Source organism: Pleurodeles waltl, chromosome 4_1, assembly GCF_031143425.1.
Source record: "Pleurodeles waltl isolate 20211129_DDA chromosome 4_1, aPleWal1.hap1.20221129, whole genome shotgun sequence".
NCBI classification, from domain to species: Eukaryota; Metazoa; Chordata; class Amphibia; order Caudata; family Salamandridae; genus Pleurodeles; species Pleurodeles waltl.
In genome coordinates, this window is record NC_090442.1 from 633,978,735 (window position 1) to 633,998,353 (window position 19,619).

Sequence of the window (19,619 nt, forward strand, 5' to 3'; positions counted from 1 at the left end):
TTTACTTTGTGATGTCCTCTATTGCTTCTCGGTACCAGCTAATTTTACAAATATTTCAGCTAATTTGAGTTAGGAAATTAACTTGTAAAGATCAATCCTCATTTCTATGTAGTCAAAGTGAACTGTGGGGTAAAAGCTAAGACCTTTCGTAAGTACTATCATTTTAGTCTTGCTAAATTGTATGTATGATAAATTTAGGATCCTCATTTCATACATTAGGATTCTGTTGTTTTTGTTTGTGCATATCTGCACACCTCTTATTTAATTTGCTCTTTTTTGTTTGACTTCTTTTTGTCTTCTTTTGTCTAGTTCTTTGCCTCAACCTCTCCCCCTTCCTCTCCATCTTGTTTTTGTCCATCAGTTGTTGTGAGTAAGCCAGTCTAGGTTCATCTAAAAAGACAATTGTGTGTCTCTCCTGTTTCTCATGTCGGAAGTGCTTTCTCCTTAACTCAGATCCAATTCTGATGTGTTTGATTCTTCGCTCAGTTATTCCGTTGTTGCCAAATGTACAATTTCCTTTTTTTGAAGGTTATTGAAACCTATAGCAAATATGAAGATTTTACCTTCTTCATAATCCTGTGTTTCTTTGAAACTGTAATTGTTTGCATTCTTTCAATTGTACCTCAAGTATTTTGTTTAACATGAAGTAAGTTGTCAATTGCTGTGAGTGATGTGGGGTTGGGCACAGTGCCTGGCCTGCAGCTAGGCCCTGCACCCAACCTCCTACAAAGCCCTTCCCACACCTGAGCATGGCCTACGGCCATGAGCACCAAGGTATGGGCCAGCACCTTGCCAATCAACCTAATCAGCTGCACAAAAGCTGGCAATAGACATTTTTACACCCAAACCTTTCTGCCCCAGCAATCCCTCTAAGACATCCCGACCAGCTGAAAGAAGGCAGGATAACCTACCCTGCTCCTTTATATGGTTGTTATCCTTTTTATAACCGGAAAGTGAGACCCAGATCCTAAAATGACTGCCACCACATCTTTGTTAATGTGGTGACAGTCATCCATAACTTATCTCAAGATCTGTTGGCTCTGTGGATGTTCCCTGGCAAGAAACAAACAAAGCTTTTGAGCTTTGATTTCTCAGCAACTACTGAACAGATTGACACTACACCACAAAAAGATTTCGCTTTCTGACAAATTTGGTGTGATTCCATTCAGCATTTTTGCAATATAGTTGTTACATTTTCCTACAGAAAAATGAATGGGAAAACACATTTTGAGACTCCCCCTTTTTCTCGGCCTGCACTTGACAGATCATATATATGTATCAAACCTACTGGCAGTTGCCAGTAGGTAGTTATTGTTAGGACCTAGTAATGTTTTTTGTTCTGGCAATAACTCTGGCGCCATTTGATGAAACTTCACAAAATGTTCAAAACTAGTATGACAGTCAGTTCAGCTGCTGTCCCAAAACACTTTTTCCCCCTGTAATTTCCCAGAAGGATTTTGAACACGATGACAGCCCAAAGCACTGGACGGAATTCCACCAAATTTGGCAGAAGGGTAACCCTTGGTACAAAAAGAGCCATGTTTGTTAATTAGTGTAAATCCGTTCAGTAGTTTTAGAACAATCAAAGAAAAAACTAAATTGTATATCTGGGGACAAGAAACGTCCATAAATTTGAGCAACATCATGCGGAGATCTGATTGGCTGCCAAGACTTCAACCAGGAAGTCCCCAAAAAAAAGTTAAAAAAAAGAAAAGAGGCCAGGGTGAAGATAGTCCGACCCCTAGCTCTGGTGCTAGGGTTCCTCAGGGATCCCATAAGGGCAAAGAAACATTTTTTACTTTTAATTTTCAGTACAAACTTTGCAGAGGATCTGCAAATTTCGAGAAAAATGAAAAAAGACCAAGGTGGTCATTACAACCCTGGCGGATAGTGTTAAAGCGGCAGTAAGACCGCCAACAGACCGGCGTTAAAATTTTTGGAATTACGACCGTGGCGGAAACCGCCAACAAAGACAGCCACTTTAACACTCCGACTGCCACGGCGGTACAAACAAACAGCTCGGCGGTCACTGCCAACAGACAGGCGGAGGACAATGTACCGCCCACACTATTATGACAGGCCAATCCGCCACCTTTTCCTGAGCGGATTCACCGCGGATAAAAACACAGCGGAAACAGGAATTTCGAAGGGAAAACGCTCACCTCTACACACTCCACGAGGAATGAGGACACCATGGACCCGGAACTCCAAATTCTCCCTGCGAAAGTCTTCCTGCTCCTGTACCAGGAGCACCAACGCCGGCGGCGAAGACCACGGTGAGTACTGCACCTACGACACAGGGGAGGGGGAGGCAAAAAAAGGGACACACACACGCAGCACTCAACACCCCCACCCTCACCCACTACAACACACACGCTAATGCATATCTATACATTATAGTTACACCTCCCAACCCCCACGGCAGAATGTAAAGACAAAAGGAAATGAGTGAAACCATTGTACTATATCAAAATTCAGTAAGCAAAAATATACATATATACACTATTAACAAAATATACACCAAGATTAGTAGACCAGGTATTGCATCATTCATAGTCCGTGGACAACTGGGCCCAAAATGCATGGGCGAGGCCCACACACGATACCAGATCAAAACAGAGAGAACACTGCAGGGGCATCAGATAGAAATACAACAGGCCACTCAGGGGGAAGGGAAGGGGAGGCACCTCAGCCGGATGAGTGCACAACGCCAGATCCACGAGGGGCCTCCATGCCCATTGATGTATCCTGGGGAGTGCAAAGCCACAGTCTCTCAAGTCTCTACAGTGGGTGGTTTGCCCACTGCTGCATCCTGGGGAGTGCAAAGCCACAGTCTCTCAAGTCTCACAAGTGGGTGGTTTGCCGACTGCTGCATCCAGGGGAGTGCAAAGCCACAGTCTCTCAAGTCTCTACAGTGGGTGGTTTGCCCACTGCTGCATCCTGGGGAATGCAAAGCCACAGTCTCTCAGGTCTCACAAGTGGGTGGTGTGCCCACTGCTGCATCCTGGGGAGTGCAAAGCCACAGTCTCTCAAGTCTCTACAGTGGGTGGTTTGCCCGCTGCTGCATCCTGGGGAGTGCAAAGCCACAGTCTCTCAAGTCTCTACAGTGGGTGCTTTGCCCACTGCTGCATCCTGGGGAGTGCAAAGCCACAGTCTCTCAAGTATCACAAGTGGGTGGTTTGCCCACTGCTGCATCCTGGGGAGTGCAAAGCCACAGTCTCTCAAGTCTCACAAGTGGGTGGTTTGCCCACTGCTGCATCCTGGGGAGTGCAAAGCCACAGTCTCTCAAGTGGATAACATTCGTCACTGGTTTCTGGAGGGGGCTTTGTGCCCAGAGTGCTTCATCCTGCCAAGGACTGAGGAAGTGGATGTTTTTCTCCACTGGTTCTGGAGGGGGACTGGTGCCCAGAGTGCTTCATCCTGCCAAGGACAGATGTAGTGGATGTGTATCTCCACTGGTTCTGGAGGGGGACTGGTGCCCAGAGTGCTTCATCCTGCCAAGGACAGACGTAGTGGATGTGTATCTCCACTGGTTCTGGAGGGGGACTGGTGCCCAGAGTGCTTCATCCTGCCAAGGACAGACGTAGTGGATGTGTATCTCCACTGGTTCTGGAGGGGGACTGGTGCCCAGAGTGCTTCATCCTGCCAAGGACTGAGGTAGTGGATGTGTTTCTCCACTGGTTCTGGAGGGGGACTGGTGCCCAGAGTGCATCACTCACCCCGTGACGGTCCCTGTTGCGTCAGTGCCCTGCCGCTCATGGGCTAGCGGTGCTTGAGTTGGCGGTCCTTGCCCTGTTCACCGGTGCTTGCCCTGTTCAGCGGTGCTTGAGTTGGCGGTCCTTGCCCTGTTTAGCGGTGCTTGAGTTGGCGGTTCTTGCCCTGTTCAGCGGTGCTTGCCCTGTTCATCGGTTCTTGCCCTGTTCAGCGGTGCTTGAGTTGGCGAACCTTGCCCTGTTCAGCAGTGCTTGAGTTGGCGGTCCTTGCCCTGTTCAGCGGTGCTTGAGTTGGCGGTCCTTGCCCTGTTCAGCGGTGCTTGAGTTGGCGGTCCTTGCCCTGTTCAGCAGTGCTTGCCCTGTTCAGCGGTGCTTGAGTTGGCGGTTCTTGCCCTGCTCAACAGTGCTTGAGTTGGCGGTCCTTGCCCTGTTCAGCGGTGCTTGAGTTGGCGGTCCTTGCCCTGTTCAGCGGTCCTTGCCCTGTTCAGCGATGCTTGCCCTGTTCAGCGGTGCTTGAGTTTGCGGTTTTTGCCCTGTTCAGCAGTGCTTGCCCTGTTCCACGGTGCTTGAGTTGGCGGTTCTTGCCCTGTTCAGCGGTGCTTGAGTTGGCGGTCCTTCATTGCCCAGCTGGGCTGGGCCTGGCGGTCCTTCATTGGTCAGCTGGGATGTGGCTGGCGGGGCCCTCCTGGGCAGCTGGGCTGTAGCTGGCAGGGCCCTCCTGGGCAGCTGGGCTGTGGCTGGTGGGGCCCTCCTGGGCAGCTGGGCTGTGGCTTGTGGGGCCCTCCTGGGCAGCAGGGCTGTGGCTGGAGCTGGCCTCCTGGGCAGCTGTGCTGTGGCTGGCGGTGGCCTCCTGGGCAGCGATGATGGGGCTGGTGGGGGCCTCCTGGGCAGCGACGATGGGACTGGCGGTGGCCTCCTGGGCAGTGCCGATGGGGCTGGTGGGGGCATCCTGGGCAGCGATGATGGGGCTGGCGGGGGCCTCCTGGGCATCGACGATGGGACTGGAGGTGTACGTTTTGTGGCTTTGGGTGCAGGTGCATGCGCTGGAGGCTGTTGTGAGGTGGATGTATGTTGGGTGGGTGTGTGCCTGCGTTTCTGTATCTTCGGAGGGAGCGTCACAGACACACTGGGAGAGGACACAGGGTATGTGTGAATGGTAGTGGGGTGGTGACTGCACGTGTGCGGGGTGTGGTGGTGGGTGTGCTGGTGCGGGATGTAGTGGCTGTAGAGGTAGTGCATGCAGGTGTGAGTGTAGAGGAGACTGGGAGGGAGGAGGGGACACAGTGGAGGCAGTGGATGTTAGTGTGTCGGTATGGGTGTGATGCTTGCGTGAGTGCCTGTGGGATGTGTGGTGCTTATGTTTGCCTGAGCTTCCCTTGTGTGGTGAGGTGTGTGCAGGCTGGTCTGATGGTGTGCTTGGGATAGGCAGAGGTACAGGGGATTGGGTCTGGGTGGAGGAAGTTGGAGGGGGGAGGCGAGACACAGGGACAATGGCTGCCATCAGTGCTGAGGCCAGAGTTTGAAAGGATCGGTGAAGGGCCGCCTGACCAGAATGAATGCCCTCCAGGAATGCATTGGTTTGTTGCAACTGCCTTTCTACACCCTGGATGGCATTCATAATGGTATGGTGCCCAACAGTGAGGGACCTGTGTCTGCTGTGATGCCCTCAAGCGCCCATCCAACTCCGGGTAGGCCACCGCCAGGATCCGGAACATCAGGGGGGTCACGTTTCGACGGGCACCCCTCCCACGTTGGGAGGCCATCCCCAGCTGAGCCTCCGCTGTCTTCTTGCTCCAGCGGCGAATGTCCTCCCATCTTTTCCGGCAGTGGGTGCTCCGTCTGTGGTGGACCCCCAGGGTCCGGAAGTCCTTGGCGATGGCACACCAAATATCCTTCTTCTGGTGGGCGCTGACCTACATGAAATGTACAGGGGAAAAAGAGAAGTCATTACCAACTGCGCCGTCAAAGTGAGTGGCCCCCATCCCTACCCTTGCCATGTGGCACATGCACCAACCGTCTTTCATGCACGCAGATCTCTGCCCCCTTCCTTCTTACAACCAGCCCTCTCCACACAGGCATAGCCCATACAACATGCTCCCTGTGTACTTACCTGTTGGTCTGGAGGACCGTAGAGTAGCGTGCACTGGGGGAGGACCCCATCGACGAGCTTCTCCAACTCCTCTGATGTGAAGGCAGGGGCCCTTTCCCCAGACGCACGAGCCATTGTCTCTTCCAGACCGAGGTCACAGCAGCACAGCAGCACTTGCAATGTAGGTCCTCTCCTGTCAAAGATCAGGTATCGAGTGATTCAACAGATAGAAAATGGCGGTCACGTCCGCGGCGGTGCGTACCATCACCGGCGGCGTACATCGTCATTGGCTCCTGGGACCCATAGGGTCCAATGTTAACCAATGCAGCATTGCGCCGTGGTCTTCGACCGCCCTACCGCGACGGTGTACAACGCCAGCGCAGTTACCTCACATCCCATTGTCCCACTTTACAGGTCAGGCAGCTGCCATTTCAGGGGCCCATATGGCCTAATTACCAACTGCGTCACACATACCTAGGCCTAGTCTCAACACACATATAGGCCAGATTTTGTATATGAATGGTGTTCTGTGTAGACTGTGGGTACATACCACTGAGTTGTTTGACTCTGTGCTCGCTGTTGTCCTTCATAGGCACCGTCTGCTGGGACATGTGAAGAGATGGCGGAATCCTCCGGTGTACCGACCGCTGGTGGACCTGTCGACAATGGAGGAAAGAAATTTGATTATCACCTACAGGTTTGACCGTGCCAGGAACTGTGTACACAGTTGGAGCCTGACCTGATGTCAGCAATCCGCCATCCCACAGGAATCTCCCCTCAAGTGCAGGTGCTATCAGTGCTCCATTTCCTTGCTAGTGGGTCTTTTCAAACAACAGTGGCCATGGCATCAGGGATGTCCAAGCCTATGTTTTCCAACGTTTTGTCCAGAGTGTTGTCTGCCCTGCTGAAACACATGTGGAGCTACATTGTTTTCCCTCAGGTGGAGGATTTGCCTACAGTGAAAGGCGACTTCTATGCCCTTGGACATATCCCCAACATCATAGGTGCCATTGATGGGACCCAAGTGGCTTTGGTCCCCCCCCACAGGAGTGAACAGGTATACAGGAACCGGAAGAGTTATCATTCCATGAATGTACAGATGGTATGTTTGGCAGACCAGTACATCCCCCATGTGAATGCCATGTTCCCTGGCTCAGTGCATGACACCTACATCATGCAGAATAGCAGCATCCCTTATGTGATGGGTCAACTCCAGAGGCTCCATGTGTGGCTATTAGGTGACTCTGGTTACCCCAACCTGTCATGGCTACTGACCCCAGTGAGGAATCCCAGGACAAGGGCAGAGGAACGCTACAATGAGGCCCATGGTCGAACTAGGATGGTGATCGAGCGGACCTTCGGCCTCCTGAAGGCCATGTTCCGGTGCCTCCATATGACAGGTGGATCCCTATTCTACTCACCAAAGAAGGTGTGCTAGATCATTGTGGCCTGCTGTATGCTTCACAACTTGGCTTTGCGACGACAGATGCTTTTTCTGCAGGAGGATGGTCCAGATGGCGGTGTTGTGGCAGCAGTGGAGCCTGGGGACAGTGATGAGGAGGAAGCAGAGGAAGAAGACATGCAGAACAGGGACTCAGTCATCCCGCAATATTTCCAGTGAAACACAGGTGAGAATACATTCCTGCCTACTACAGTACATGTACTTTTACACTTCTACCTCTATCCTGTCTGTCGATTTCACCCAATGTATGGTCACTGCGTTGTCACTTTCCCTTACGGTTTCACAGGTGTGGGTCCCAATGTGTGTCATCTGCTTAGGTTCCTCATGGACTAGAGCTGTGTGACATAGGTATGTTGACATTGCTATTTCATGAACATTTTGTCACTGTAATTGCAAATACACAATTTAGAAATCACAGACAGACTCCAGATCTTTTGGTGCTTTAGGTGTGTTTATTTAACTACAAAATATTGGAGGGGGGAGTTAAATGGTGAGGGGTGATGGCGGAGGAGTGTCCATGGCAGAGTCGAGTCTATTAGTCTCACAGGTGCATTGCCCATATGGGCATAGGAAGTGGAGCTGTGGCAGTTTCAGTATGGAAAGGGTGACAAAGTGGGACAGTGGGATGACAATCAGGGTGGTCTCATTTCTTGGCGGGGGTCTTGGCATCGTGCTCTGTCTTGTTCCTGGATCTCAGGGACCGTTTGCGGGGTGGTTCTCTGTCTGCAGGGGGTGGGGTGCTGGTGTGGTGGTCCTGTGGCGGTGCCTCCTGTCCACTAGCGCCGGCGGAGGTGGTGGGCAGTTCATCGTCCATGCTAGTGTCAGGGGCCCCTTGTAGTGCCACAGTGTCCCTCCTGGTGTTCAGTACTTCCTTAAGCACCCCTACGATGGTGCCCAGGGCGGAGCTGATGGTTCTGAGTTCCTCCCTGAACCTCAAATACTGTTCCTCCTGCATCCGCTGGGTCTCCTGAAACTTGGCCAGTACCGTTGCCATCGTCTCCTGGGATTGGTGGTAGGCTCCCATGATGGAGGAGAGGGCCTCGTGGAGAGTGGGTTCCCTTGGCCTGTCCGCCCCCTGTCGCACAGCAGCCCTCCCAGTTCCCCTGTGTTCCTGGGCCCCTGTCCCCTGGACTGTGTGCCCACTGCCACTGCCCCCAGGTCCCTGTTGTTGTTGGGGTGGTGGGTTATCCTGGGTTCCCTGTAGTGGTGGACACACAGCTGATTGACGTGTCCTGGGGACGGAGGTATGGGCCCGCTGGGTGGGTGCTGTGCTGGTGTTTCCAGAGGGGGGAAGGTCTGTGGTGGCCTGTGCCTGTGTGAGGGGAACCGACTGTCCCGAGGCCCCTGATGGTACGGGCTGGTCATCTAGATGCAGGTGGACAGAGGTGCTGTCATCACTGTGGGCCTCTCCTGTGGGTGGAATGGTGATGTCTGGACCCTCCTCTCTGGTGAGGTTGGGTAGTGGTCCTGCAGGGGTGTAAAGGCATGATTATTGCATCTGTGTGTGTCATGGTGTGCAATGGGTGGGTGACCGTGTACCCCAGTGCTGGCATTCCTGTGTGTGAGCTTGTGTGATGATGGTTTAGTGGGGTGTATGGGTATGTGCAGTGGGCATGCTTTAGTGATGGTGTCCATGTGTTGTTGTTGCATGCAGGGCTTAGTGTTGGGATGTGTGGTTTGTGATATTGGTACATTTGTGAGGAGTTGGAGTGATAGGGGTGGGGGCGAGGGTGGGGGTATGTGATAGCATGCAGGTAGGGTGGGGGATGTAATAGTTAAGATTTGACTTACCAGAGTCCATTCCTCCACCGACTCCTGCGAGGCCCTCAGGATGCAGAATCACCAAGACCTGCTACTCCCATGTTGTTAGTTGTGGGGGAGGAGGTGGAGGTCTGCCGCCAGTCCACTGCACCGCCTGGTGGTGTCTTGAGACCACGGAACACACCTTCCCCTGTAGGTCGTTCCACCTCTTCCTGATGTCCTCCCGATTTCTTGGGTGTTGTCCCACTGCGTTGACCCTGTCGACTATTCTACACCATAGCTCCATCTTCCTTGCAATTGAGGTGTGCTTAACCTGTGATCCAAATAGCTGTGGCTCTACCCGGACGATTTCCTCCACCATGACCCTGAGCTCCTTCTCCGAGAACCTGGTTTTTTTTTGCCGTGCCATGGGGTGGTGTAGGTGATGTATGGGGTGGTGTGTGTGGTGATAAGTGTGGTGATATGTAGTGGAGTGTGGTGTTTTGTGCGTGGAAGTAGTGTGGGTGATGGTGTTGTGTGCCTGTGGATGCTAGTTTGTTGATGGTGGTGTCTCTCTCTGGCCTTCTCTCTGTAATTGTGGTCGTAGGTGTTTGTGGGTGATGTGGGTGTGTGTTTTATATTGTATTGGGTGTGTGGGAGTGGTGTGTGTATGTGTATCAGGTGTGTGTATTTGGAATTGTCCAATGTGGTGGTGTTTTGTAAAAGTGTGTGTATTTTGAGCGCGGCGGTGTGTACCGCCAATGGAGTACCGCGGTTGAAAGACCGCCGCGTGGATTCGTGTGTCGTGATAGTGTGGGCATATTTCTGTTGGCGTGGCGGTGGAGGTTTTGTTTTCGCCAGTTTATCACTGACCTTTGGTGTGGCGGACTTGTGCGGGTGTCTGAATTTTGTCGAGATGTGTGTCATAATAGCTGTGGCGGAATTCCGCGGCCGCGGCGGTGTGTTGGCGGTCTTCTGCACGGTGGTAAGCGGCTTTTACCGCCAATGTTGTAATGACCCCCCAAATGTGATTTCCCGCGCTGGTTTAAAGGTAAGCCTCCGGATGGGTCAGGTCCTGTTGACATGCTTCTTATAACAATATGAAGGGCGCCATGGGAGCTGATTGCTTTTAAGAGCCCTCCCCCACCTCCCTTGTGCCAGAAATAGAAACTAATATTACTTAATAGGAGGAGGACCTAACTCCAAAGGCTCCAGACTGACACAGGACCAATGCCTTGCTGCGGCTTTCAAAGTAGGGCTCAGTGAGCCCCAGGAACCACCTCCTCCACAGAGCTGACCTTAAAGAACAACTCCTTATCTCCAAAGGTGCCCACCCTCGGGAGATAGTAGTTTGTTTCAGCTTGATGGGAGTTTTGACAGCTCCTGCCAAGCAAGAGAAGACTGTAAGCCCGCTCCTAGTGGACAGGAGCGGTCTTTCCGTCTGTTCAGGTGTTCAGGAAAACAGATGAAAGGACTACTTCCGCATGCCGGGAGCAGTGTTTTTAGTTGCTACCTGTGTGCTGGAGCAATGCTGGTTCCCACTGGAGACAGGGAGTCAGCAAGGACTGCAGGGCCTCGAGGCACCCCCTGGGCCAAATGCCATGCGTGGGGCTGGATGGCTGCAGAGGTTTGAAAAAGACATAGAAATTCACTGAAAATTTATGGTATGCTTTCCTGGAGTCATTGATTCAATGACCCAGGAGGCTTACTTTTTTACTTGCATTTCCTGCAGGCTCCACAACATAAAAAAATGTTAAGGAGGTGCCTGTACGTCCACCAGAAATAGAATACAAGTTGATAAAATGCTTAAAGCATTATGGGGTGCTCCTTGCTGAAGCAGTGAGTGATAAATGAGTGCCTCTGCTGCTCATTTATTATTCACTTTTTGCTTTCTTTTTTTTCTGGTTGTGCCGGTGCCCACCAGGAACAACCACATTTTATTTGGGTGCTCCCGGGGAGGGGGGGGGGAGGAGCACTAAAGCCTCAGTAGCTTCAGCCCACTTCCTTGGCATGAACAATCTTTTTTTTGCTGGTTGGTGCCTCAGTGTTTACCCTTGGAATCCCAAATGATGGGACCATTGAGAGCCACGGGGGAGCCATAGGGCCCCTGTGACCCTGGCCAGCTCACCAGCCACCATTGTGGCAAAAGCCAGCCAATTTTCTTAAATTTTGAGCAGGTGCCCTGGTGCCCACCTTGGGCACCCACTCTCCTCTCGTCATTGGGGGTTTTGGGAGGAGCACCAGGGCCTCCATGGGCCCATTCAGCTTCCCAACCAGCACCATAGTGGGTGGTGGCAGGAATCAATACATTTTCTTTGTTCCCACCTGGGCAGAAGGAGCATTTGTTTTACTCCTCCTCTGAAAGCACTGTTACCTGCCTGGGAGAGGGCAGACAGGATATGCCGAATCTCTCCTGGGTAGGGAACTGAAGTGTCTTGGGGGTGGGCTTCTTGTGACACCACGAAATATCACACCGTGGGGAATATGATCCTAGGGGCCAAACTTGGCATGGGGAAGGGGTCACGTGGCTCCCCTCTTGTTTCAAAAGGAATTTTGCCCCTGAAATTGGGAGCCGAGGAGGCTTGGGGAGCATGATGCTCTTAAACTACACTCTGAAGCCTTGCCCTGCTGGAAGAAACTGAGCGCCAAAAGAGTGACTATGTCCAAAGGAAGACATTTTCACTGAGGGAAGGTGCAAAAATTATCCAACCAGTGAGAGACCCTTCCCTGGGCATGAAATTCAAATGTCTACCACTCTGAATGCTCCTGCCAAAAGTTAATGGCTTCACCAAGAGTTCATCCAATGCTATCTGATGACATGGAACCTTCTCAGCCACAGCTTTTGTCTTGCTCCACTGAGGATTTTTGACTTCCATTCCAGACTTTAAATACAAAGGTAACTTCCAACTGGGTCTGCTGGAACGGGGAGAATAGGGGCCTCCACTAGTTAAAGGATTAATGTATCTGGAAGAAACATGTAGCACCCATTGAAAGAGCAAAATATGGAGGGTACAACAACATATATGTTAGCTCGTTGTGGCCTGCTAAAGCCACACCTTGGTGTGTTTTCAGGATTTGCTACAGCCTCTAGTGTAAGAAAATGTGTAGATCTGGGACACCATCTAATTGTATTGGGTGTTGCTATGGCACAGCCACAGCAACACCCACTGCACGCCCCTTCCACACAAATTACTGCATGGAAGGGGCTGTATTGACAAGTTAATGGGAAGCCACAAAATTTGTCCTAAGCCCACCTTGTATACATGTTGCAGGGCACAGCGTCCCCAGAGCCTCATAAATATTGAAGCTCCGGTGGTGCCTGGACCTCTTACACATGCCCCATGATGTCACCATCCATCCTCTTGTGATTACTGATCATTGGTCCACAAAACAACATCACTCATTGCATTCCACACTTCTGACTGACTCACACCAAACCCTGGAGTAGCTAATAGGAGCCACAATATGACACTTACTGGATGTATTGGGGTCTTCAAATCTCTCCACCTCTCCAATGGTGTATGTGGCAGGTCCACCTGTAAGACATGAATGTTAAACATTGCTTTGTATAAATCCTAGTTAATGCAAACATAGTTCAGCGTAAACGTGTTAGGCCGTGTGAGGAAGTCATCCTAATGTAAGATCAGTAAGTATGACAGACTACTATGATCACTCAATCAAACGTACTCTCTGATGAGGTAGACATACACATCTACAAACCATCACTGTCCATGACACTCCTGTGGTGCATTTCACTGCACCATGTCTACATGGCATTGTCATGCAGCAGTCTGTTAGAACAGCACCTCCATGACCATTTGGGACAGCTTGAACATGTATATCCCACCTGGGGGCCATGCTATGGTTGTTACAGTGGCTGGCCCGTTATCACAATCATAGCAAGTCAGCCTGCATCTGATGTAGTATACATCTATGTCATGATCATAGCAAACTGATGGACTGCTACCCTGGGGTTGTGTGGGTTTTCCAAGGTATTGACAATTGACATTATACATCCTTCAGTGAAGTAAGTGAAATGTGTGTGCCATCACAAGGCAGTCACACTATGAAACTTGCAATGGCAGTGGACTCATGGGAAGATAGTTGTAACTACCTGCACATAGACTCATCCGAACATGGATTTATTGCCAATGGTGTGTGCCCTGCCATTGTTGCCATGGTATACCATTGGTGAACCAGTGAATGATGAGTACATGGGAATAGGAATAGTGCTCAACACAGACACACTTGCACAGTGGTCAGAGTGATGTGCCAGTGATGGAGCTGGAGTAGTGCAGCCCCATACTGTCAGTGAGGAACAGCAGGCCAGTAGAACAGACCCAGCACATGTGTGTGGTCATGGAGATCGTATAGGCTGACTCTGATACACAATGCTCAGGTCAAAAGGAACTGCCAGTAGTCTGGACCCAGTGCATGGCCAAGCTCCCTAACATGGCCTTGCATAATGATATCAAAAGGCCTATAGGACTTCAGTATTGCAGCACCTATTGCATCTATAGTGTCCTTGTTGGCCTTAGTGCACCCCTTACTCACGTCCATGTGTGTGCGTAGTCATTCTTTAGTCACACCATGATGGCATTGTGGTCCAACATCATGTATACATGTGGAGGCCAATTATGCACTTAGCAGGAGATGCAACAGATCACGGAAACTTCTGCTGAGTACAAAGGGGCCCTTCTCATACATATTTATGCCCAAATTTCACATCTACCCTCAGCAGCCCTACAGAGTTTATGGAATTCATACATAGGAAAACATGTTGTGACTCTGAGGTTTGGAGTTTGCCCTCCCTGTCTCATTTTTACACGCCCCTTCATGCCTGTTTCATGGCACAGGCATCATTCCTAGCTGTTGTTCGATAAATTTATCTGTGCATGCATCACTACCCTTGCGCCCATATATATGGAAGTAGTGCAGTACCTAGTGGTGCACCGGTTGATGTGCGGGCCCTAGCGCACTCTTGATACCACCATGTGTGCGCCTTCTCCAATACACTGCACACCATGGTGGTAGTTAGGGGGAGTACCGTCACAATTGTGTGGCAGTAGTCTGACGCTTTGCAGGATTAGCGTAAAAAGTTTTTTTGCTAGTCCTGCTAAGCAGCCATGGGCCAATTGGTCGTTATGGGAGCATATATTTAATGCCTGTAAAGAGCAGGCATTAAGAAACCCGCCACAAATGGGGTGCAGCAATCTCATTGACTTCTGTGTGCTAATTTGGAGGCCCCCTGTGCGCCAGAATGGCCCTCTTGCATACATTGTGTCTGGCACAGCCATGATGTGTGCCAAGCCTTTCCAAAGTAGTGCAATGAATGCATTATGCCACTTTTTAATGTCTTATCGTCAAAGAGTTGACACTATGGCAGCACAACGGTTACGCTAGAGACTCTTACGTATGCCCCTTTATGATATTTATGCAGGGTTCATCATACATGTGTCCTGCATTGGCTGAATTGTTCTAACTTTGAACAGCAGGCCTCAAGTAGCACAGAGACTCTTCATACAGGTTGCATACAACATGTTCACAACCATTGCATGCAGCACTCAGACTTATCTACAACTGTCAGTGAAATGCTAAATGCAGCCGATTGTATGGCAATGGGAGACTTACCAACAGTTGTGCAGATTTCGATTCCCAAATGGTCCAGCAGATCCTGCTCCCTTGCCACTAGATCTGCCCACCGATGCTTGAGCTGGTGCTCATTGCGTCCGGTCTTGAATATGCATCCCCGATGATACATGACATTTGCCCACTGCAGCTGCCTTGCCTCAGTGGGTTAGCCGAAGATCACCCGCCCACCCAGTTGCAGCATCAGAGGCAGGTAATGGACCACCAACCAAATGACCCCCCCCCCCCACGTTCATTAGGCGGCAATCTCCCTATCCTACCTTTCCCCAGCATTACCAATGGGAAATACATCACCCAAAACAAAATGTGAAATGAAACGTAAGCCCAACAACTACCCCAAACTACCCAACAACTAAACTACCCCAGTTAGACACCCCACAAAACAATGACAAAAACAGTATACTATCAGTACAATTTACAAGTAAATAGACAATTTAGACACAAAAAAACACAGGACACAGCACAAGGGACACAACAAGACCTCCAAACACATCACAAATCCACCAGCATCTCCAAAACACAGCCACACACAGTCACAGGGGAACAGACTGTACCATGCTTGCAGGCAGGATATCCTGGTACATCACTTCCTGGGTGCGAGCGTCATGTTTTTAACATCATGCGTGTTTTTTTTCTCCATGGTGCACTGAGAGTAGTGGTAGCACTGAATTGCAGCTCAGGGCCCAGGTGTCATTTTCTTCATGTTGTGGTGTGTTGATGCATTTGCGTCTTTTTTTTACACATATTGGATTAGCGTATTTTTTTCCATTGTAGCCCTTGAATGCACCCTGTCTCAATTCCCATGTTACATGTTCTGTCCTACTATGTGATATATGTTTTTTGCCTACATGTGCAAGTCTATGCATTAATGTCATTACGGTGTCTTTGGTATGGGCAACCAATACTTGTATTCATGTGCCAGCTGTAGGCACTCACTCATACTTTGTGCATATGTGCATGTGTCCCTACACTGTGTCCACATGTGTGTTGGCACATGTGTGCTATGTGTGTACATATATATGTATGACTAGTGAGTAGCAGGTGGAATACATAGTTATGTATGTGGGCAATATATGTCTACATACCTACAAACATATTTGTATTTAGGCCCTGTCTCAAACACATGCTAAGGCATGTGTCAACTATTACATTTTGTACCCAGAGTATGCAGTGGACTGGGACTGCATTGACTGCATTGACATCACATATCCCCTGTCAAGTTGTGTGTGTATGTGTGTCTATTCACTGGTTACTTATCGTATTTAACTAGTTGTGAATCAGCTACACATGTGCCATTGAATTTCCCATGCATCTTATTTGCTGCAGATGTTATGGACATGTGTGTTGGTGAACAACTCTATATGCTATGTGTCTGTAAGTACATGTGTTGTGTCATTTGTGTCCTACATCATGACATTGCTGTGTCAAGCGGATGTGCAAGCTCACATTGATATCTTTCTGCATAGACAGAAGTTTGTTTCTTACTATTGCCTGTGTAGTAACATCACTGGCACCTATGTTCTGTCTGTCACTACACAATTGAAGAGAAAATGTTTACTCTCACAGGTTTAGTGATATCTATGCCATTATGTTGCTGCTAGGTTAGCAGTTGTACTGAATCCATTCACATTACCATGGATGGCCCAATATGGTGCTACATGTGTGCGGCGATCTTTGGGACATGTGTGCCTGCCTCCAAATGTATATTCAGATTATTCAACATCATGTTAGTCATTAGGGTGTGAGCTTGTGTGACAACACAACCCCATGGTTGCATGTGAGGGAGCAGGTTAATGGTGCTCCACTTCAATCTGACCCCAGTGCACGTGCATCAAGCATCTGACATTATCATACGTTGATGTTGTCAGAACAGTGGTACGTGGGTTTATTAAGCTGAGATTTCTACCATTTATGATAGCTAGTTTCCAGACTGTGCACACTCCCTAGTAGATGGAGACATGCACAAATGTGGTCTTACAGACCTGGTTGTAGTGAATTCCAGTGTAGTACGTGATGTCAGCCTTCCCCTCTCAGGTACAGAGGTTATGTGTTTACAAATGTAGGACATGTATGTATTTTTGGAGTCCAAAGTTGTGTCCATGTTCATCCTCCTTAGGGGTTGTATAACTGTTGTTACATCAAGGCTGGACAAATGACATGGTACAGACGGAGTGGGATGTGAGCGTTTCCTGTTCTGGTACCATGCCAAGGGCAAATACCATGGTATGCTAGTGGTAAACATGTCTGGATCATGTATGAACATGGCCACCCTCTCTGTACATCAATTAAAGTTTGACAGGTAGACATTGGTGTCTTACAGTGTAACTGGTGAGGTATGTGTGTGCCCTCCATTGCTCCCAATATTTTGTGTTGTCTGCTAGCACCTTGTACACACCTTCTACAGCAACATTGTCAGGTGATATAGGGACAGGATACAACATGTGACTTGTGTAATGTAGAGATATTCCCTTCTCCTACAACTGTCAACTTATTAGTTAATGTCCCATTGGTGATATTAGTGAGATGTAATGAGTGCCGGACATACATGACATTACACATGCCACAGCACTTGAGTAGACTCCATGTGACATGGCGTGTTGAATCAGCAATAATTTGTGGGTATCTCAGAGCTGTCCATCCACATCTACCATTGAACATGGCAATGCAATTCTCCCAGCATGTCACAACCTAGCTGACTCTTAACATGACTGAAGGATGTTGAGGTGTATTATCTTCTTAGTGCTGTATTTATCCTTTGCCAGGTGCTAGTGATTTGGTTGTGTCTACTCCCACCCAGTGTGATGTTCATACATGCCACACCTGATTGTGATATTGGAGGCCAGTACATGTATGAGCTATTTAGTTACATTTGGTAACATGCAATGGATCTGTCATGTACGTGACAATGAGTGGTTTGTATTGCTATGTGCTGTGTAATGTTGTTTTACGGGGCACAGAGTGTAAACATGCAGACACAGGTCAATCATTGTGAATAATGGCATACCCGTTGCTATCTATGACGGACACCCATGCATTTGTATTCATGTATTTCTCATTATTAGTAGTAGGCATGTGTGAATTAAGCCAATTTGTGTGACAGGTGTGCATCCTATCTAGATAGGGTGTGTTACACACTCCGCCTCCATTCCAGCCAGACTATCATTTGGCTGACACATTCTCCCATTCAAAATTCATAGACCATACAATCTGTTATGTGTTTTTATATGGATTCAACAACCCTAGCTGCTTTATGTCACTACCAACCCATTGGCCATTCCCCAGTCAATGTGTATGTGCCATACATGATTTATAGTCCTCCATGTGTCAGAGATGTGGTCTATTGTAGTGTCACTACATATTCCCATGGATACACTGCAGGCTCAACTTCTAACTTTGACTGAATTCCTTGGGCAATTACTGAAGAAGCATTGTTACCTATGATGTCCCCCCTTGACACACATGTGCGGTGCAGGCAAAGCTACAATCACACAGAGTAGTGACAATGTTCAGTTCTAACATTACTTAACCTCCATTTCTTGACAGCCCCTACCTTATGTGTGGCCCCCTTGCATTCAACTTGTTAGGCATGGTGTTGTGGTGGTGAATGGCCAATGAAATTGCACATTGCCCACATGATGGAACAATATATGCAGTGGTGCATGGATCTAGGCCTTCAGAAGTCACATGCGAGGAATTTTAGTGTCACTGATATGTGAGATGGAGTCTGTAGAACCCCCTACATCACCAAAGATGTGTGTACCATACTTATTGTTTTTGTGTTTCTGACACACTTCCTTATGTTAGATTTGCATTCCAATGTTATATGTATTGGACAATGAGTAGACCAAGTATTATGTTGTTAAACACAATGGGGGTGATTCTCACCCTGGCGGGCGGCGGAGGCCGCCCACCAGAGTTCCCCCCTCCAAAATACCGCTCCGCGGTCGAAAGACCGCTGAGGGTATTTTGGGTTTTGCACTGGGCTGGCGGGCGACCGCCAAAAGGCCGCCCGCCTGCCCAGTGCAAAACACCCTTCCCACGAGGACGCCGACTCAGAATTGAGCCGGCGGAGTGGGAAGGTGCGACGGGTGCAGTGGCACCCGTCGCGTATTTCAGTGTCTGCAAAGCAGAGACTGAAATACAAAGTGGGGCCCTCTTACGGGGGCCCCTGCAGTGCCCATGCCATTGGCATGGGCACTGCAGGGGCCCCCAGGGGCCCCACGACACCCCATACCGCCATCCTGTTCCTGGCGGGCGAACCGCCAGGAACAGGATGGCGGTATGGGGTGTCAGAATCCTCCATGGCGGCGCAGCGAGCTGCGCCGCCATGGAGGATTCATTTGGGCAGCGGAAAACCGGCGGGAGACTGCCGGTTTTCCGCATCTGACCGCGGCCAAACCGCCGCGGTCAGAATGCCCTGCGGGGCACCGCCAGCCTGTTGGCGGTGCTCCCGCCAACCCTGGCCCGCCGGGGTCAGAATGACCCCCAATGTATTGGAGGTATTTACAAAGTTCTTTTTTGGTTGACTAGGAATATAAGTTGTCAACAATGGTCTGTCTCCTGCGAACTCCTGCTGCTGTGTTTGGTTGTTCTCTCTCAAGGTCCTCGGCACCATCATCCTCCTCCTCATTGTGGACATCAACTTGTCCATCCCAGCGGACATTGTTTCTGACACACATGTTGGTCAGGATAGAACATACGAGTATAATCTTGCATACCAGCGGGGGAGCATATAGGAGGCTCCATCCTGTCATGCCCAGGCACCTGAACCTGGATTTGAGTAAGCCAAAGGTCTTCTCCACCACATTGCGGGGCATATTTATACTCTGTTTGCGCCGAATGTGCGTCAAACATTTTGACGCACAATCGGCGCAAACCCTGCCCCATATTTATACTTTGACGTCCGACCCCGCGGGCGTCAAAATTCCACCATGTGCGTCATTTTTTGGAAGGGGGAACCAGCCTT